This window comes from Brassica oleracea, chromosome C6, assembly GCF_000695525.1.
Source record: "Brassica oleracea var. oleracea cultivar TO1000 chromosome C6, BOL, whole genome shotgun sequence".
Taxonomy (NCBI): Eukaryota; Viridiplantae; Streptophyta; class Magnoliopsida; order Brassicales; family Brassicaceae; genus Brassica; species Brassica oleracea.
Genome location: NC_027753.1, coordinates 7733045 through 7741718, shown reverse-complemented (window position 1 = coordinate 7741718; position 8674 = coordinate 7733045). Strand labels below are relative to the sequence as shown.

Below are 8674 nucleotides of genomic sequence, written 5' to 3'. Positions count from 1 at the left end.
TGTTAAGTACAACTTCGAAACTTAATGTCATTTAACCAAAATCAACCAAAAACGTACGAGGACATCACAATAAATACAAACTTAAAATTGAATATCTTCTATTAATCAAAACAAAATATTTTCAATGTCGTATCTTTAATGTACCTAAAAAATATAGAAATTGTAACCATAATTACGTTAATTAAAAGAATAGATTTGATTCCAACCAATTGATGTATTACTTCTGTAATTGATTTTCTTGCAGAAGAAGAAACGTTATAGCCAATATAAAACCCTAAAAAGATCAGTTTATTCGATCTGCAATTATAGTTTATATAGACTTTAAGACTTGATGAAAGTACCCACGCGGAGCTAAAACAGAAAAAATCAAAACCCATAGAAATAGAAAACTTGAGTTAGATATTAACATTCCAGTAGCTATTTTGACCGCAGAATATGAAAGAACTCGTCTTATTATCTTAGCTATTTTGACCGCATAAAATTGCCTTGAGCAGATTTTAATGATTTTCACATAATAAGTCTCAGATTGAACATCGAAGAAGATAAATAGATTCTTGTATCTTTCCCCGACAGAACTTAAAAAATAAAGAGATAAAAACAATTTTTTTTTGTTACACTTCCCGGAAAAGAAATGGTTACAACATGGACTTTCCTAATAAGGCCTTGTAGCATATCAGTGTTATGGACATTTAATAATTATCTTGACTCAAAACAAAGACTATAAATAATTTATTACTAATAAAACATCTAAAATTATTTATAATTTTATGACCAATTCATCGGCCGTTTTTATATGTTAAATTTTTCATATAAGTTTAAAAATCATTGTATTCTTTAAACATGTATAACTAATTTACAATCTTTTATGCTATACTAAGTCATAATATAATATTTCTTCATATTTTACATTCATAACCATTGTTTTTATATATCGTATACAATTCTCTAATTACGTGTATATGTTCAATTTTTTTTATATAATATCGAATATTCGTTATAAATAAATGGTTTAAGACGTCAAAAAAGTTATTTACTTAGTGAATATAATACATCAAATATTACAAATACATCATTTAGTTAAATAAATAATCAAAACCCGAAAATTCATATCCGTGCTGGCGCGCGGATCAGGGTCTAGTGTACGTTATAGCGATAATATTTTTGGTGAAAAAATTATTAATGTTACGAAAGTAAACAAAAGCAGCGCCGAAATGTTTGAATATACAAAAAGATGTGGGACCCGCTGTACTATTTGAACAGTGAATTCTTCTTCTATATAAACGATCGTTTCGATCGTTTATAAAACACACCTCAAAACACTTCTCTTCTATTCTCTCTCTGTATCAGTGTTATTTCTTTCTACGGGTATAAAATCTTCGCCCTTATTTAAATTTCTGCGATACAAATAAACTCCAGTTCTTTTATAACAATTAACTCTAACTTCTGCCATTATTAACCAATCGAGTGAAACATGGTTGAATTTCTTTATCGCTGGTAATGGTTTAAAAAGTGAAAAATGGTTTATATTTTTTCCACCTGGTCTGAGTAGAGTAAAAGAAGCGTTGCACTGTGTTGCGGTGTGTTTTGACTTTTTATTTTTTTTCTATTACTCTATTTACGCTATAGTTTTCCGCTCATTTCCTCTTTGCTTAGTTACTCCAAATTACGCTATTTCTAACCAATCAAACCCTACATTTTGTGATGCATATTGGGTGTGATTGGTAATGGAGGGAGTAAATAAAGTATAGCAAATGAGAAAAAAATATAAAAGGTTTAAAAGGACAAAAGTAACAGTAGTCAGCGTAAGTATATTCTATCTGCCAACCCAAGAATAAAGTTTAATATACCTTTTCCACTTTATCAACAGTGCCTAGAGTAAAAGTAAAAATGATTTTTGGGAGTAATGGATGAGACTCCTCAGTCTGCTGCCCGCATGCTCCTCTTCTTGGATAAGCTAATCGAAAACAGAATCTTTTCACTGAGAAGGAAAACTGGAAACAAATATGAAAATTTCTTGGAGATATAGTTTGGGAGTAGATAATCTTTTTATTTCCTTTTTTATAAACAGTTTATAGGGTTACTTTTTACACAAAAATAGCATCAGGTTGTACAAAGGTTTTTGAAGTGAATAAATTTAAATTTTTTTTAAAAAAATGGTGAAAAATAATTTTTTATCTGATTAGTAAACTTTTAGCTGAATTCAGAGTAAAATACTTTTACTCCAAAACATTTACTCTAACATGTCTATACAGTCATACTTATATTGTGACGACAAGATACATGTATTAGTTGACAAAAAAAAAGATACATGTATTATACACGTTTAAACAATCATTGTGAAAATGACGTGCTGAAGATTTGTCGCGCGTCTGATGTGGCCGTAAGGGTAGTCACACGCTTTTATATTGACCAAAAGTATAATCACTCCATATGTGTAGAATCATTTTTCTAATATTCAAGTTCGACCTATTATGGTATATTTAACTGTATGATACTATGTTTAAACAGGGACCAAGTGTAGATAGCTCCATGGATCGTTGACTGATCTCTAGAAAGTAAAAAGGATACAAAAACTTTACTTTTATTCAAAACTATTCATCTCTATTTTTAAATGATATTTTTATTCAAGTATAAACTGTGATCATTACAAAATATGTATATATGAAGAGGAAAAAAAATAATCGAGTCCAATAAGCACACAAAATCTGGAGAAACATTTGAGTAAAAAACAAAAACTCTATATAATCATAGTGTTAAGTAATATTAGATAAATGGAAATAAATTTGACCCAAAAAAAGATAAATGGAAATAAAAAATGATATACTGTATGAGCAGAAACATCTACTTTTGTGTATGTGAAAAACCTAATAGCAAGTTGAAGTAACTTATGAATTTTTTTTTTTTTTTTGAACTTTATAACTTATGAAATTTTGTTGAAAAGAAAAAGTAATCAAGAAGAAAATGTCTCGGGCGATTTTTGCTTGAAAGGTCCTTTGCAATTTCGTGTAATTTGAAGAAACTAAATAAGAGTATTCCATAAACTTCAATATAAAAAGGACACCTTTTTTTTTTTTTTGGTAACTCATGTTATTTCATTCGACCGATTACATGGATAAAGGCAACATCGCAAGTTCAAAAACAAAGTAATACAAAGATAGAGACATAAACTTGATTAAGTTTGATAGGAAGTCAAAATTGATTTCAAAGGTACACTCATGGAGTAAATACATCGCCCTTCAAACTTTTAAGACTCGGAAATAGTCACTGTAAACTCTATATAATCTGGTCCCAAACGAACCATTACACAAGATATCAAGTGGCTAGGAAAACTATAATACTCTTTGGCTTTGAAACCAAGAGAAAAGTAGCTCTTTTGAAGAGGAGTTTTGATGGAAAGATTCACTTGTACAAGAGAATGAAGGAGTGGAACGATCTCTCATGGCCCCGGCACGAGGAGGTTTGATTAGACTTTTCTATTAAGGCTAGGGGACTGCAATCTTCGAGCATTAAAAGACTCCAAGCTACACTTTGAATTTGTCTAGCATTTGCACTTGTTGGGTTTTCTGAACGATGACGACGACTCTTGCTTGACATAGGTGGCATAGCACCATTGACTGCACCAAAAAGATAAAACCGTCCATCTTTTCCATCTTTGAGTCCATAACAACATTTGAGAGATGAGAGCACGGGACTAGTGAATATAGCAAATTTAGGAGCTGCTGCTGGGTGTGGATAGCGGTGGCAAGAGAAGGACGAACCACATTAACACCGGCGCTGAGGTAGATGAGCTTGACAAGATTTGACAAGGAGGCTAAAGCTGAGGACAAGCAGAGGCTTCGGTCAACAACGTCGTAGCCAAAGATTGAGACACAGAGTTCAGAGCCATAAAGGCTTGTAGATCTAGGCGAAGGAGTAGCACCTGAGTGGAGACCATGACGATACACGATAACAATGGAGAAAACGATTTCAGATCCGGCTAAGACCATGAAAGCCTCTTTTAGCACCCGACAATAACAGCGTCAGGGAGGGCGGCGATCACTTAAGTACTCCTGTAATAAAATGGACACTGTTATCACATTTTTGTATCAATTCAGCTAAAAATGGATGCTTTTGTAGTTATCATAATGATGGTATTTGCCTTTAATTTGTTGTTTTTCCCTCTATTGTCGTATCTTGTGTCCATCCCCCACGATGCCTTTTAACGTCTCAGTCCCGAGATTTGGAAAAAACGGGATCAAAAGATGGAGGACTTGTTGTTTTGACGAGGAATGTTTCCACTACGTACAGCTGCGGCCCTAACCATCGCAGATTCTGGTGGTGACGGCGGTTGTTGTTGTGGATGTGATGATGGTGGAGACGGTGGTGGTTGCGGCGGCTGTGGAGGTTAAGTGGGTACCTTATAGTTGTGTCATGATTTAATTTTGTATTGGTGTGGTAACTTATCTATTCATGGAATCATGCATAGATGGAGATTATTGGAATGTAAGATTTTAACCCTGCTGAGAATATAAATTCAATGTGGATAAATCTATGTGTACATTGTATTGGTTCAAATCTAATAAATATTTTACCCAATATATTGTATTTGATGATGTCGGATTTGTATAGAATTATCAAGTAAATAACGTATACGTCCAAATTATGCAATATGAATATTTTTCCCGTGGCTATATTTCAATATTTTCATGATAAGATAAAAAAAAAATATTTCAATATTTTCATGATAAGGCAAACAACACACATTATGAGGTTGTAGGTTTACTTCTACACTAACCATTGTGGAAACAAAGTCAGAAACAAGCGTCCATGTAGGTTAGCCGGAGAACCCAACCAAAAAGGGCAACTTCGAATTTGGAATATGAAGCAGATCATGTGTACAAGACTTTTAGAGCATATTTGATTGATATTCCGGTTTGGTATAAATGATAACAAGACTTTTTATAGTCAATGGATATAATTTCCACACTAGAACGGTCATATAATCTTTAAAATTTTGACTTTATGTTGGCTGACATCATTTTTAATGATAAAATCTTCAAGAATATTGCTATAAATTAGATTTTATATCTATTAACGAATAATCAAATTTAAAACTAAGGACAAGCAGAGTTGTTAGTTTCTTTGATACATAACCAAGTTGTAAAGTTAACGTATATTAACTGCCCGGTAAGTGAAATCAAAGAAATTGCAACATTTTCAAATTATATCCTTCGTTGGAGTTTTATTTAGTTGACATGAACTAAGGTTATAAAAGCTTCACATGTACCGGTTGATTGTGATCCAGATGGGCTTTGGCCAGATACTTGATGTCCAGATAATAATTCCAAAAATCGACAACTACAAATATTTAATTAGTAGAATTTTTTAGAGAATTATTTTATATATATATAAGCAAGAAATCTCGGTTCAACAATCCGTGATCTGACCAATACAAGCTTACTATATTAATCAAGATTCCTTTCAATTTGGGTTTTAATAAACCTAAACTTAACAACAACTAAAACAAATATCCGGTTCCGTATGGAAATCAAACAAACCTTAATACAAAATGAACGAGTTGGTTTATAAAAATAAGTCAGTGATAGGCTCATCATCTCTCTATATAAATACACATCTTCTTATTCCCCTATATGAAAAGTGAAGGTAAAATCACTACGAGCAAGAAGAATTAAAGATGAACCCTGTGGGGATTTTGTTTATAGCGTTTGGAGGGCTTCTCTTGTTCATGTTCCTCTTATGGCTAACTCACTTTCTCTACCACAAAGCTAAGAAAGATGGCAAAGAAAGCATCGCATGTCTAGGCAGTGGTTATGGCGGCGATTTCGGTGGTTAAAACGAATTTGTTGGCATGTAATAATATTCCCATCCAATTCCTTTTTTTTTAAGTTTTGATTGATTTCAAAGAATAAAAAAATTGTTATAAGTAATTATGCAATATGTGTATGCATAAGGTACGTGTGTCTATTAAACTATGTATAGATTTTTGTTATTTTCAAATAAGAAAATTTGATTGGGAAACAAGTCTCTTAGAAAATGATTAACCTGGTCTTTTAGCTGGAATTTTTAACTCATAATTTGACTTTTTTTTTTTTACATTTTCTGGCTAAAATTATAACATCATTAATGTTGTTCCTTAGGTGGGTTTCTTAATGTAATAAAAATTAAAAGAAAAAGAAAATTAGAGCATAAGACCATCTCCATCGGAGTGTCTTAAGAGCGGGTTCCAAAGAAAAAAGAAAAATAAAATAAATGAAAAAGTATGAAAAACCCAAGTACCGGTGCTTATTTTGGAAGTTTTAGAAGTGTTAAGGACCATTACGTGTCAATTTGTTATTCGACCTCTCTTTTGTGTCTCTCTCTCCTCTCCTTCGTCGGTGAAATCAAGCGTCCATCTTCTCCGACGATTCCGATGTGGTGAGGATCCAGAGCAATCGAAGCTCCGAGTTGGGTTGGACTCTGCGATTGTGAGGGAGAAGCCTAACATTAAGTGGACTGATGTCGCTGCAGTTCTTCACCGGTGAGTAGTGAGTGTTGTGGAGATGAAAAGAGATCTCCTTTATGGTGTCTTTCACTGGTTTGGTTGATGAATCTATCTGGGCTTTGTTTGTTTTGTAGGAAAGAGACGGCCTTGGCGAGCAATGGTTTCATGTTTAGCTTTACTCTTGTCTTTTGTTATCTCCATGTGTAGATTAGCGTCGATGCCTAAGACGTTACGATGAACAATAGAATCTGATCTGATCGATTTAGCTGTTGTGTGTAGAAGGTACTGACTAATGTATAGTGTATGTTTCTGTGTGTTGGAACAGGGAAAGTGATTCTAGAGTCAGCTATCTTGACAACGGTTGTGGTGCTTTCCCTCACCGTGTACACCTTCTGGGCTGCTAAGGGAGGATATGACTTCAACTTCCTCGGACACAGGTTCTGCCTCTTGTAATTGATCGTTTCATAGTGTCAAAGTTTCAGTTTTTTTCTTCTTGAATTGCAGAGGAGAATGCAGAGTATGAAGTAAAAGTGAAAGAGGTTAATATAGCTCGTAATCCTATAGCTTGAGCCAAGCGAGATACCTTTACCATCTCTGCCAACACAGGTTGCTTCTTTTTTTACTTTACATTGATACCATTGAAAGATGTTTCCTTTGTGATGATGATGAATGTGTTAGTTATGAACTTATGATAGAGATTACGGGTGGGAAATTGTGTTAGTTATGAACCTATATGTGTTTTTTCTTTTAAATAAAAGGGCGCGGGATTATGGGTGGGAAATTGGTGATTGACATAAACACCATCTTAGTCTTATGGCAATGTCAGAAATTGGTGATTTGTGTTTGTATATTATATGAGTTCTATAACTCGTGATAGGTTAACAGTACAACGGAGAGGCCAAGGATGTGCGTGTTTCGCTCAAACAAGCATCTTTATGTGCAAGTGATCGATGACACCAAGATGCACACTTTACCAGCTGCTTCCACCAAGCAGAAACCTATCTCTGGGGAGTTTGAATACACTTCTGGACCTACCATTGTAAGTTCTTCTTTATATGAATCAATTTGATAGAGAGATGAATCTTAATGTTGAGTTTTTATGACACTAAGATGTATGTATCCAAACCTTGATCAACTTAAAAAAAAAAAAATTAAGAATCTCAAGAATGAGAAATTAAATTAGACTAACAAAGGTTCTAAGCCTTTCAAATCACTAAATTAATTACTAAATTATTGATTAGAATCCATTATGGGTTCTTATCAATGGACTTGCTCTAACAGAAGAGGCGTTTCTTAGTTAAAGGTCACAAGAAACGTATCTTGAATCCTTTCTTCCCCATTGAAGTTTGCTTCCTGTCTCTATAGCCCTTTCATCCTCGCAATTTCTTCCCCACTGTATTGATTCATCTCACAATCTATGGGTGGGTAGCATCACGATGGATACGACGGAGTCGAAAGTGACAGAGCTGTTTGGAAGGTTCGGCGATATCGACAGAATCACGGCGTATTCGTCCCGTGGATTCGCGTTTATATGCGAGACCAGTTTGTTCTTATCTCTTTGATTCGTTAGACACTGTTTTTTGCAAATTCACACACTAGGTTTGTTCATTAACCTTGATTGTTTCTTATCAAAAGGATGTCTTTTTATTGATGATTCGTTTGGTTTCCTTATAGCTTTTGAGGTTGAAAGATGGTTTCGTTTTTGAGATTGGTTTGTTCTAGCATCATCATCTAAGTGAGGACTTATGTGTGTCTATGATTCCTTGTGTTTCCAGAATGTAATCTGCCTACAGGATGTGGATTAAAGAGAAGAGAGAAGGTTCTTGAGTCTCCATAGAATCGGACCAGCTTTGCAATGAACTACAAGCAGCTTTGAGAACAGCTAAATGGCAGGTTTGTTAACAGGAGCTTCATACAAAAATGTTCTTTTCATCATTCCCATGAGTGGTGTTGGTTGAGCCGTGGGAATTGTCGAGACGACACTACCTTGACTAGGGAGTCTACGTTGTAGAGTAAATTACCATGCTCTCAAGTTCACTGATCCTATACTGAGGAGCAAACACTTCATTGCTTTACATCTAAGGTAACCCCACCTTAAACCCTTTAGCATCCCTTCATTGGTTGACCTAGTTGGTCTTCAAATTCAATGTTTATCCTAATAGAAGGAAGTTGCATCGTGGAATCAGATGCATA

The 8674-nt window shown here is 34.1% G+C and overlaps 1 long non-coding RNA gene across 1 annotated transcript; it reads left to right on the top strand.

Moving 5' to 3' along the window:
• The first annotated feature begins 6338 nt into the window (after positions 1-6338).
• On the top strand, positions 6339-7166 carry LOC106299366. Its single transcript, XR_001261764.1, has 4 exons — positions 6339-6517; positions 6616-6641; positions 6807-6918; positions 6986-7166. It is a non-coding gene; the product is annotated as an uncharacterized LOC106299366 (long non-coding RNA).
• The last annotated feature ends 1508 nt before the right edge of the window (positions 7167-8674 follow it).